Source organism: Nelumbo nucifera, chromosome 4 (genome assembly GCF_055504915.1).
Source record: "Nelumbo nucifera cultivar China Antique chromosome 4, China Antique-T2T, whole genome shotgun sequence".
Classification (NCBI taxonomy): Eukaryota; Viridiplantae; Streptophyta; class Magnoliopsida; order Proteales; family Nelumbonaceae; genus Nelumbo; species Nelumbo nucifera.
The window spans coordinates 85696809-85709827 of record NC_142652.1 but is presented as its reverse complement, the minus strand read 5'-3'; positions in this window follow the sequence as shown (position 1 = coordinate 85709827).

Genomic DNA, 13019 nt, shown 5'->3' with positions numbered 1-13019 from the left:
CTCCTCTACCCCCCCGATATTGCTAGGCCGAGGTAAGTCCTCTCTGTACACGGTCCTCATGGTGTTGTCACTGGTGCTGGCTAACCAGGACAGGGCATCAGCCTCAGCATTCTCTGTCCTCGGGATTTGCCTGATGAAGTGTGACTGGAAGTTAAGCAGAGGCTCCTTTACTTTGGCTAAGTAGGCAATCATTGTCGGTTCGCGGGCTTCGTATTCGCCTGGAACCTGATTGACCACGAGTTGGGAATCACTGCAGATGTTGCTCTTACCTCTTGGGTCTGGGCTAGCCCAGCTATCAATACCTCGTACTCCGCCTCATTGTTGGATGTCGCAAGCTCGAAGCGTAGTGCGTACTCCAGTTTTGTGCCACTCAGACCGTGAAGAACTACTCCGGCTCCGCTATCCTACTAATTTGAGGAGCCATCTACGTGAAGGATCTAGGGCACTTCATCCTAGTTCGCGTTTGGCCTAACCAGGAGAGATACCGAACTAGGTGCGACCTCATGGTGTTCGGACTCAACCGGCCTAGGGGCACCGAGCTCACCCGGACTAGGGGCTTCGTGCTCAATCGGGCTAGGGACTTCGAAGCTAAACATGCATTCCGCAACAAAATCCACCAAGGCTTGGGCCTTGATAGCAGTTCGCGGCTTGAACTGGAGGTCATACTCACTGAGCTCGATGGCCCACTTCGCCAATCGACCAGAGACCTTCGGTCTGAGTAACACTTGCCTCAGGGGTTTGTCGGTGAGGACGATAATGGTATGGGCTTGGAAGTTTGGGCGGACCTTGCGAGCTACAATGACCAATGCATAGGCTAGTTTTTCTATCTCTGGGTATCTCGTCTCTGCTCCATGCAATACTTTACTAACATAGTAGATGGGTCGCTGAACCCGATCTACTACCTTTATTAGTACCGAGCTGACCACTTCGTCACTTGCTGAGAGATACAACTCTAGGACATCGCCCTCTTCGGGCGGGTCAAAATTGGGATACCGGCGAGGTACCTTTTGAGCTCATCAAACGCAAGCTGGCAACCTGGGTTCCATTCGAACCCTTTGCTTTTCATTGCCTTAAAGAAAGGCAGGCAACGGTCTGCTGATTTGGACATAAAACGACTCAGAACGGTTATCTTGTCGTTCAACCTCTGAATCTCTTTTACTTTTTGAGGTGGTCTCATATCTAAGATGGTCTTTATTTTGTCCGGGTTGGCCTCAATACCGCGCTGGTTGACAATGTATCCTCGGAATTTACCCGAGGTGACACCGAAGACACTTTTTTGGGTTTAGCTTCATGCTAATTTGGCGCAGAATTTGAAAGACAGAATGCAAATCTTGTATTAACTTATGTGAAAATTGGGTTTTGACGACCATGTCATCTACAAAACATTCTATTTTACTGCCAATTAAGGGTTTAAACAGCTTATTCACAAGCCTTTGAAAGGTTGCCCCAGCGTTTTTCAGTCCGAAGGGCATAACGTTGTAGCAGTACAGGCCGAACTGGGTTATGAAGGCGGTCTTTTCCTCGTCAGTCGGGTCCATCCTGATTTGGTTGTAGCCCGAGTAAGCCTCCTGGAAGCTCAACAACTCGTGCCCTGAGGTCACGTCTACTAGGCAGTCGATCCTAGGGAGGGGGAAGCAATCTTTCGGGCAAGCTCGGTTCAAGTCGGTGTAGTCGACGCACATGCGCCACTTGCTGTTGGCCTTTTTCACCAGAACGGGGTTGGCTACCTATCTCGGGTAATGAACTTCCCTTATGAAGCCTGCTGCGAGGAGCTTCCCGACCTCCTCGTCGACCGCCCTCCATCATTCTGGGGCTAGGTTGCGTTTCTTCTGTCTAATGGGCCTAACTACAGGTTCAGTATTGAGTTTGTGAGTTATGAGGTTAGGGTCTATGTCGGGCATTTCTACCATGGACCAAGCGAGAACATCTAAGTTACTGAGTAAGAAGCGAACCAGATCGGATCGCAAGGGCTTCTCCAAGGAAGTGTCGACCTGAAGTGTCCGGGTCGGGTCTTCTGCCGAGACAGGGATGGGAACGGTCTCCTCCGTGGGTGCAGCTCACTCCTCGTTCTGCTCCATGGACCGCTCCAACTCGACGTCGTTGGCCACCTTTGCCTTTCCCTTGAGGGCGGCAACGTAGCACTTGCGGGACTCAAGTTGGTCACCCCGCACTACCCCCATGCCGAAGTCCGTGGGGAACTTCATGGCTAAATAGTAAGTGGACACCACAGCCCTTAAAGCGTGAGTGATTGGTCGACCTACTATGGCATTGTATGGGGAAGGGGTCGCAACCACCAAGAAGTCGTGTTTGAGTCTTACCGTGATAGGCCACGTGCCGACTTCCACAGGTACTATAACCTTTCATAGGGGCCTGAGTTCTTCTCCGCTGAATCCGACCAGTGGGGTGTTCATGGGCTTTAAGTCACTCTCTTGGAACTGGATTTTGTCGAAAGCCGCTTTGAAAAGGATGTCTGTCGAACTGTCAGAGTCGACAAGTACGCGTCGGACTTCAAAATCATTGATTTTTACCTTTATGACAAGCGCGTCATCGTGGGGGTAGTGAACCCCGCGCGCGTCGTCCTTGGTGAAGAATATGGGATCTTCTGTCCCCGGCTGCTTTGGGGGATTCTGTTCTTCTCTGGCGGCCTCACGGGTTGATGCCCGAGCTGCTGCCGAGGTGCAACCCGCTACAATCGATCCTCCAATGATCACATGGATCGTTCCCCGAACTGGCCTTTCCTCCGGGGGCTATTTCTGTGACTGCTCTATTGGTCGGTTGCTGGACTCGGGGGCATCCCTACTGCGCTCCCCCTGCTGACCTGCCTTATTATTATTATTATTGCCATTATTCTATACAAAGTTTCTTAGGTATCCGCAACGAATGAGTTCCTCTATTTTGTTGCGGAGATTCTTACAGTGTTCGGTACTATGACCATGGTCTTTGTGAAAGCTGCAATACAAGTTTCTATCCCTCTCATTCGGGTTTCCTTTCAGACGGGGTGGCCACTTTACGTACGGGGCATCCTTGATCGTCATCAGGATCTCAGCCCGCTTCGCGTTCAAGGGTGTGTAATCCGCCCGATCTGCCGCGGGAGCTCGGAACAACTGACTTGGCTTCGCCCCCTGAGCTGGTCTTTCTTCCTTCTGTCATCTTGGTGGGAAGGCTCGCTTTCCCTCTTCCTTTTTTCAAACCCGCCCTCAGTTCTTTGATTGATCTCCTCTTCGATTCTTATGAACCTGTCCGCGAGCTTGAGAAACTCAGCTATGGTTGCGGGCTGGTTGACCACCATGTGCCATTTGAATTCCTTGTGCGTCACTCCCCACTTGGCCGCTGCGAGCTGTACTGTGGGGTCTAGGCGTGGTATCTGTAAGCACGCGTCATTGAATCGTTTGATATAGCCCCGGATGGACTCCCCTTCCTTCTGAACTATATCGAGGAGGCTCTCCTCAGTTAGGGGGCACCGCTTGCTAGTGACGAAGTGCGCGGTGAAGACTTGTACAAACTGGGCCCAGCTCCTTATCGACCCGGGGCCAGGTTTCTATACCAGGTGCGAGCCACTCTCCGGAAGGTGGTAGTGAAGGCCACACACATGCAGGACTCGCTGGCCCTTGCTAGGTGCATCTGGGACTGAAAAGCATCTACATGATCACTTGGGTCAAAGGAGCCATCATATTTGTCTAGCGGGGGGAGTTTGAAATCTTTGGGCATGAGGACAAAGAGGAGTTCTGATGACAGGGGGAAGGGACTGAGAGAATAGGGGTAACCTTTACCTCGTCCGAGGTCGCTTCCTCTTTACCTCTGAACTCGGGTAGGATGCGGGTGGTAGTTCGGTGAGCTCGTTGGTGCCTCCGCGACTGCTTGGAAGGCCCAGTGTTGGCACTACTTGCTTCAGTGTTGCCGAGTTCAACAGGCCCAGACTACTGGTGGTAGTCCGCGGCTAAGGCGCCGAACTGATTTTCCGTGAGCGGGAGCCCAAACTGAGAACGCCAAGCTGACGCTAGCTTGATAGGTCGAGAGGTTCCCAATCCGCTGGCATGTTGCGAAGCGGGGGTAGTTGGTATTTCCCTTCTACCAGGGGATGAAGCTTGGCTTCTAGAGGGGTTCTGAGCCTGGGAAGCTTCTCCTCAGTGAAGGCACCCGCCCTGAGGAGAGGGCTTGACTTGCTTGACAGCAGGGTGCCGAGGTGGAAGTTGTGGTTGGCTCTTAGGCAGTTGAGGGAACTGCTGTTGGTAGTGGTACTGAGAGACGTGATGTAGTACTTGCTACTGGTAGAGTTGGTGTTGCTGAAGTTGTTGCATTTGGGCTTGCATGGCCCGCATGCATTGCATCAAATCATCAAGTTGGTTCTGGTTAGTTGCCAGGGGGACAATGGTTGGTTCAGCGAAGGTTGTCTCGATAGAGGGGGGAAGGGGAACATTCAGGCTAGGGATTCCGTCCACCGAGAGGGGGATGGTGAACTGCCCGATGCAGACAGTGGGGGGCTGAGGGTGTTCCCCAACGGCATTCAAGTCAGCATTACATCTATCACTGCTGGAAGAAGCCATGAATGCTAAGTTTTCTTTCTTTTGAAAAGAGCTAGAGGTTGGGGGAGGCCTTTTGAAGCGTTCCCACAGATGGCGCCAAATGATGATGCACGATCCGGTCGGTCCTAGCTGTCGGTTACCTTGCCTCTGACGGAGCAGGAGATGCCTGAAACAGGGAGGAAACAAGAGATTCCGAGGGAGGAACCCGGTGGGAATGCTCCGATGATCAAGTTAGTACTCTTGAGAAGGCAAGAAGAATGAGAGACTTTGAGACCAGAAGGCACAAAAATATCACATACCTTTACTCTGGGGAAGAGGGCCTTTTATAACTACCCTGGTGCACTCACTCCCAAGCCTCTGCCAGATCAGGTATAACCGCCTCTGTGGGGGGCAGGCATAATCGCCACTGTATTCTCTATCAGGGTCGTCTCTGCAACAACTGAGATGGAGGTAGCAGGTGGCCGTTGGAGTACAATTGTCATTTTGTCAAATCCCTGATCAGTCAGGCGCGTCGCCTCAAAGTACGGGCTTCCTTGTCAAGTACGGTTATTCAGTCACGTGAGCTGGAGCTGAGGTGCCAGACTGTCCCGAGGTGCCGGGGTGTGGCCCGGACAGACCCAAGGTGGGTTAGTCTGGGCTTCGTCCTTTGCGGGGTTCCATGCAAGGCTCGGGACTTCTAGGGAGAGCTCGGGTTCCACCTCCTGGGAAGCACAGGTTCCTTTCGGGGAGCTCGAGCTTCTTTTTGGGATGGTTGTCGCTGTGCCGAACTGACGCTCCTACCAGGTCATACCCAATTGCTTCCACGTGTCGCACAACCAAGGGGTTGAGCCAAATCTACCTCCATGAGACATTATGGGCCTACCCATTAAAGCCCCTTGTGAGAAATAGAAACCCGTGTATGTAATGGCTACAAATGCTCCGATCATTTTTATTTTTGGTAAAGAATTTAGGATGGCAAGACAAAGAAAAACATAGATCGAAGACCACAAATAGAGCCCTGCCTTTTCTTTTTTACTTTCGTAACTAAGGACAAACAAAACAAAGAAGACTAAACAGAAACACGTCTACTCAAAGCACGACCCCAAGAGTCTATAAACAAAATGAAACTATAAGTTGCCACATAGGATCTTCTGAGATATTAAAGTCAGCTTTGGATCCTTTAGTGGACCGGGCCCGCCTTTTCCTATTCCTTTCCACCTTCTCTTTCTACAAATTCCTCTTTTGGTTGTGTTTGATTGCAATGCAAATACAAATATGTACATTGCATATTTACCCTCTTTCCAGTTCATGAATGCATATATGATTCAGATTTTAAACTGTTTTTACACTCATCTTATTTGTTTGAAATCGGTGCTAAATGTGGGCTTCATCATTAAATGCTCCAACTACCTTATGCTCCAATGCCTTAATTTTGATTATCAAAATAATACAAAATTATATCCAAAAAATAGATACAATAATACTCTCTTTTCAAAATATAAAAATATCAAAAAATACATTTTTGATCTGATAATCATTACTATTTTACATACTAAACAAATGCTCACAAACACGAACCGGTTCGCTGTTTATATTGTAAAAAAATGGAGCCTTTAGTAGTGTGATAGGTACAACAAAATACAAAAATTGCTCCAACAAATGGGCCGTAGCCCACTAATGTTGGTAAAATAAAAAGGAAGGGCCCTACCACGTGATTAGGGTTACTTTTCGGTTGAAATTTTCTAAAAATGCAATTTATAAGATGGTTTTGCATCCAAATTCAAATTTATCGTATTCCCCAAGCAGTAAATAGAACAGAAGTTTTGAGCTATTACATTCTCTTGCCATTTTATATAACATACCTAATATTTCTCAACAAACTTCAGCAGCTTCAAAAATCAAAAAATGAAAAAAAATCCTACAAAGGCTTTCTAGCCAATGAGAGATCTTAGAAACATCATTTATGCTAATTATTTTACCAAAGAAATTGCTATTTATGATAACTGTTGCATCAGAAAAAATCACTGGCTCATTTGATATTTCTATTAACTAGCCCCTGCTGCATGAAAAGTAAGAATATTAGAGAAGAGATCGGATTTTCTCCTTACAGAACGCACCTCACACCAACCTTATAGCGCATCACAACCATGTAGTGAGAATATTTCCTAACTTGATGTTATCATTTCCTATGCTTGGTTTGAAGAAAAAAGTAGGGAAAATAATATTATCATTTTTTGTAAATTATTATTAATAATTAATTATATTATCATTTGTTTAGAATAATAATAAAATTATTATTATTATTATTATGTAATAATAATTTTATTGTTATTATTGTAATTTATGTTAATATTATTTTTTCATAGTAAATGTTATTATTACTGAAAATTCACTCCAAATCAAAACGGTTTCCAACCGCCTTAGAATTGTATTCACTTAAATAATTAATTGATAAATTATTTATTTATTAATTATTAGTTTGAATTCATGAATTTTAATTAATGACTATTATTATTAATTAACTATTATTATTATTTTTCTATTTATTAATTATTATTTTGAAACCATTACTTATAGTTAATGACCTAATAGCCATTGTATCCTCAAAGAACATTTGTCTTCTCAAATGACGTTTCACTCTAAACTAAATCAGTGGCGGGCTACACATAATTCATATGACCATCCTGACCACCGGCGGCCACTCATGTGATCGGCGGTGGTCGGCGATCTCATCTAACACTAAAAAACAAACGCCGGTAGATGATAGTTTGAATATTCTTATTAGAAGAATGAATACCCCGGTGTTCCTTACGCATGGGACCCATGTGGGATGTAGGCTTCATGTATGAAAATACCAGTTGTTGACTTTTAATTGGCACGCTTGTGTTTATAGTAATCTTATGACAACAGAGACAAATAACCGAAACATGGTGTAATGGTGGCTTTGTTGTTTTTAATTTAAAAATTTAGCTTTAAATTTTTTTATTTATATTTTATATCAATGTTTTTTTTTTTAACTTGCATGTAGTTGAAACAAATAGTTAAATCAGCTTACCTATCAGCCATACAGATTTAATCAAGAGTGTATTTCAATCAAACAATTTTCTTAGTTAACCAAATAGCCTTATATTAGTTGAACTATTGATATGTTTGACCAAGTCAATAGGACATGGGTAAGACATTAACTTTTTGTTTTTGTAATTTTAGCCATTTCATCTTTAATAATAATAGGGCTGTTCATAAGAAGACCTAACCCGATCAAACCGACCAATCCGGACCAACCCAACCCGAGTCAGTCGGGTTTTCTTCAGCACCGGTTGGTTTCGGGTTATAAAAAATCATAAGTTGTCTCTATCCTTGTTACAACCTACTTAGTTCATACTTAGTAATTAGTTCCTACTTAGTAGTTAGTTCCTATTTAGTAGTTACAACCTACTTAGTTCCTACTTAACTAAGTTGTCTCTATCCTAGTTACAACCTACTTAACTAAGTTGCTTCTCAAACAATGCTCCCTCTACAACTAGATCCATGGATGGGTCACAAAACATTAAGGAAATGTTGGTTTCCTTTGGGAATGTAGAGCCAAAAATGAACACTTGAGCAACAACTGAGTCACCACTAAATAGAACCGAAACTGACCCAAATCGACTCAAACTGATCCGGTCGATTTTGCTTAACACAGGGTTGGTTTCGGTTTCAATTTCAGGTAACTCGACCAAGTCGGATCGATTGGAAAAACATCAGTAAACCGACCCAACCCGACCCATGAACAGCCATAAATAATAATAGATCTTATTTTTTTAACATATATTTTGTCTAATATGATGAATATATAATATTAAAAAATGTTCAATTTTTTTTATAAATTTTACAAAAGTTATTATTTTACTTATTATTATTATTACTATTACTATTACTATTATTATTATTATTTTATTATTATTGTTATTATTATTATTATTATTATTATTATTATTATTATTTGGGTAAAGAATATATAAATAACGCTGGTTGAACCGTCATGAGGGCAATAACGTGGATTGAGACCTGGCCAAATAAGTGTACTACAATGAATAGGATGCAAATGGATTGGATTGGATTCGAATAAGGGTATATTCAAATCCAATCAGATATTGTTAATCGTAGATCCGATCCGATTTGATTGGCATGAATCTGAATTCAAATCTTTGGGAAGTCAGATATTCGGATCTGATCCGATTTAATTTGTTTTCTTTAAAAATTAATAAATTATTAAAAAATAGAATATATCAATTTAAATAAAGAAAAGAAAAAAAATATAAGTATTTTTTATTATTTTTATCATATATATAAATGTTTTTTATAAAAAAATAATATAACAAAATTAACAAAAATACAATATAAATAGTATATGTATTATTTGTATTTATATAAATAAACATATAGCATATATATCGAATTGGATCTTCTCGTATTGGATAGGGGAGATCCGAATTTGACCAAATAAGATCGGATCATAGATTGGAATGGATCATGATCCGATCCATTTGCACCACCAAATGAGCCCTAAGCTCGGCTGACATGGAGGGTGGCAATGTGGCACACCCATAATTGAAGAGGAAGTGAGTGCCAGTGCTCACCGTGAATCTCAGACAATCGGGGCCACGTGGTAAATCCCAAGCGAAATTCAATGGATCACACCACTTGCCCCGCCTCTTGTGCAAGGATTGTGGAATGCGCCCTAGAAGCTCAATCGAGGACAACCTCAAGACACAACAGGTGTCCCTCAAGTGAGGAGCACAACGACACTCCCCGACAAGTATTTAAAGGCATGCCACTTGTTGCTACCAACTAAGACAAAGAAAACGTCAAAGGCCCCGGAAGAGGGGTGAAGACTCCAACGGTCAAGTTAGCCGAGAGCTATGAAGCATCAAACCAAACAAGTGAGGAAGCTTGAAGCGTAAAGCTTAAGTTTGTGCGTCTTTACCTCAATGTGAGAGCTCCTTTTATAGTTGGAGTTGCCTTAAAAGAGGAACAGTTGGGAACGGTTGATAGTAGTTGATGGATGGCCAAGATGCATCCGACCGACACCATGTTTCAAGATCTACAGGTCAGCCAAATATTCCTACATCACTTATCTCCCACTCTCAAGAACGTAGTGGCCGAGGTCGGTTGGCGAATTGTGTAGGCCTCAAATTTGGCCAAAGAAGTTTGGTGGATTTGCGTGGAGGGGTCGACCTTGGCTACGGAACTCTTCTTAGCGGTTGTGCGGATACAACTCCTCCATTCATCCTTCGTGTCAATAAAGGATCATTCCAGGCCAAGGGTGTGCGATCATGGCCAGTATGGGCATAGGCTATTCGCGTGCATTACCCGTGCCCCATACGGGTGCGGACGTCATCCGTAATAGGTCCATATATAGGACGAGTGCTAGGGTTGACTAATTGAGGTCGTGCGCGAGACGGTACGGGGGGTCCAATTTGGCATGTCCTCGAGCCAGAGTTGATAGACAAGCAGGCCCGTCTCTTGGCATTGTTTCGTCTCCCGAGGTCAATGGCATGTGGAGCCTATTGGTTCGGGCTGTTAGGTCAACTAGTCAGTAGTTGTTGGATCAATTAAATCTGACACGTACATTTTCCTTTAAATAAGGAGGTTGGTTGAGCGAAACTTCACCATTTGACTTAAGGGCAAAACGGACACCGAGCAAATGGTGAAGTCTCACTCAATTAGCTTCCTTATTTAAAGTAAAATGTACGGGCCATATTCAATTGATCCAATGGCCGCTAACTGGCCGACCTAAAAGCCCGAACCAATAGGCTCCACATGGCATTGACCTCGGGAGACAAAACAACACCAAGAGGTTGGGCCAGTTTGCCCATCGACTCCATCTTGAGGGCATGCCAAACTAGACTCCCTGTATCGTCTCGCACACAGCCTCAATTAGTCAACCCTGGAACTTGTCCTGTATATGGACTTATGATGGATGATGTCAGCACCCTAATGGGGCACGGGCAATGAACACAGATAGACTATGCGTTCTTATTTAGGTCGGTAAAACGGACACCAAGCAAATGGTGAAATCTCACTCAACTAGCCTCCTTATTTAAAGGAAAATGTATGGGCCATATTAAATTGATCTAATGGCCACTGGCTGGCCGACCTAATAGCCCGAACCAACAAGCTCCACATGGCACTGACCTCGGGAGACAAAACAACACCAAGAGGTCGGGCCAGTTTGCCCATCGACTCCATCTTGAGGGCATGCCAAACTAGACCTCCCGTATCGTCTTGCACACGGCTCTAGCCTCCTTATTTAAAAGAAAATATACGGACCATATTAAATTGATCTAATGGCCACTGGCTGGCCGACCTAATAGCCCGAACCAACAATCTCCACATGGCACTGACCTCGGGAGACAAAACAACACCAAGAGGTCGGGCCAGTTTGTCCATCGACTCCATCTTGAGGGCATGCCAAACTAGACCTCCCGTATCGTCTTGCACACGGCTCTAGCCTCCGTATTTAAAAGAAAATGTACGGACCATATTAAATTGATCTAATGGCCACTGGCTGGCCGACCTAATAGCCCGAACCAACAAGCTCCACATGGCACTGACCTCGGGAGACAAAACAACACCAAGAGGTCGGGCCAGTTTGCCCATCGACTCCATCTTGAGGGCATGCCAAACTAGACCTCCCGTATCGTCTCGCATACGGCCTCAATTAGTCAGCAGCCGTATGGGGCACGGGCAATGAACGCAGATAACCTATGCCGTACGGGCCACAGTCACACACCCTTAACCCAAAATGTTCATTTTACCCTTAAGTCAAATCGGAAGCTCTAATTCTTTATCTTCCTCAGTCTGGTCTTTGCCGCCCAGGTCTAGTCTAATCTTCATCGATCGGTGATCTTCTTCACCCACCCCCTTCCCCTCATCAATATCATCTAGCCCCGCCATGAATCTCACTGTTGGACGTTCAACCTGAAAGAGAAAAACTAGAAGAGTTGGCCGCCATGAATCTCACCACCCAGATCCAGTGTTGTGTCTGACGGATCTTAGCGATTGCGGAGAACACGAGCCCAAAGTGGAAGGTTTCTCGTTCCACACACACACACATTGGGGTGCAGAGATGGCGGAGAGAATAGGGGGTGAGAAGGACGGACTAAAAACCGAGGGAAAGGAAGAAAAACGAAGGAGAGAAGGATGGATGAAAAACCGAGGGAAAGGAGGAAAAGCAACGAAAAAAATGAAAAATCGCAGACTGGATCAGCTGCAAGTTGCAGCGACGGATTTGGTAACCGCTCAGCCATGCTTGTCTTGAACGTCTGTATTCCTACATCAGTTGAAGTCGTTGTAGCGGCGGCTCTTCCACGTTCTCTCTCTCTCTCTCCTCCTATTTCACTTCCTCTGTTCTGCCACTGCAGTGTTCGTTTGAATGTGTCTACCTGCAGAAGTCGAAGTCGTTGCAGCGGCCTGTATCTCTCTCTCCTCTCTGTTTTTCCCTCTCCCATCCTATTTCACTTTCCCTGTCCCAAACCCACCTCACTGTTCTCCTCTTATTTCATTCGAACCAATACCTTCTTATTGTGGCCATGGTGTCCCTGAGCTCGTCTCTTTGCTTGTACTTCTTTCATCTCACAAGAGAAGAATTCCAAACCTCACAAATCATGGTTGTCGACATCTCAGAACAAAAGCCTCACAAATCCAGACCTCATTGTTTCTGAAACATTTATGGGATGAGAAGAACAAAAAATCGGGGCTTTCAAAAAGTGCGGAAGCTTCGGTTCAGTGGTTCATTAGCGATAAGGCTCGTTGTTTAAGAAAGAGAGGAAGGATAAGAAAATTATTAGAGAAGGGGGAATTTTACAAGTTGTCATTCGGTTGATAAATCGAACACAAAGGAAACAAAGGAAACAAGTGTTAGCAGGGAAAAGCAAGGAGAAGATACGTAACTAATCCTGGAACCCTAAACCTATACTTCTTCTCTCTTTGGTGTGAGGAAGAGAACGGTGATGAAATATAGGAGAGAGGGAAAGAGAACGAAGGGGACGAATAGGAAAGAGAGGGGCGGAGGTGGAAGGGGTTATCCCTGCCGCTGGTTAAGAACCGAGCAAGTTCGGTTTGCCACTACTGAAAGGAAGAAGATGTGTGGGTAAAATTGGATTTTAAAAAATTATACATCACATGTGTAAAAGTGTAGACGGAATATTAACAGATCGTAATAGAATTAGTCAATTGTCAAAAACAACAAGGGTACTTACAAGACAATACTAAAACAAAACAATAGGGTAGACTTAATCAATTTGTAAATTAATCATATGTTAAATTAATTTAGATTATTAATTTGTATTTTCCTTAAAAAACAAAAACAAAATATTTGTAGATTATCTCACATTGTGTACGGTGTGGTCTAAACCACACCACATCCTATAAAACACCTATATGGGTGTGGTGTGGTTCAAGCTACCTATTTTTGTCCACATTGTAAAATACGTATTCTGTTGTGGCATGATGTATTCTCAACCACACTACGTG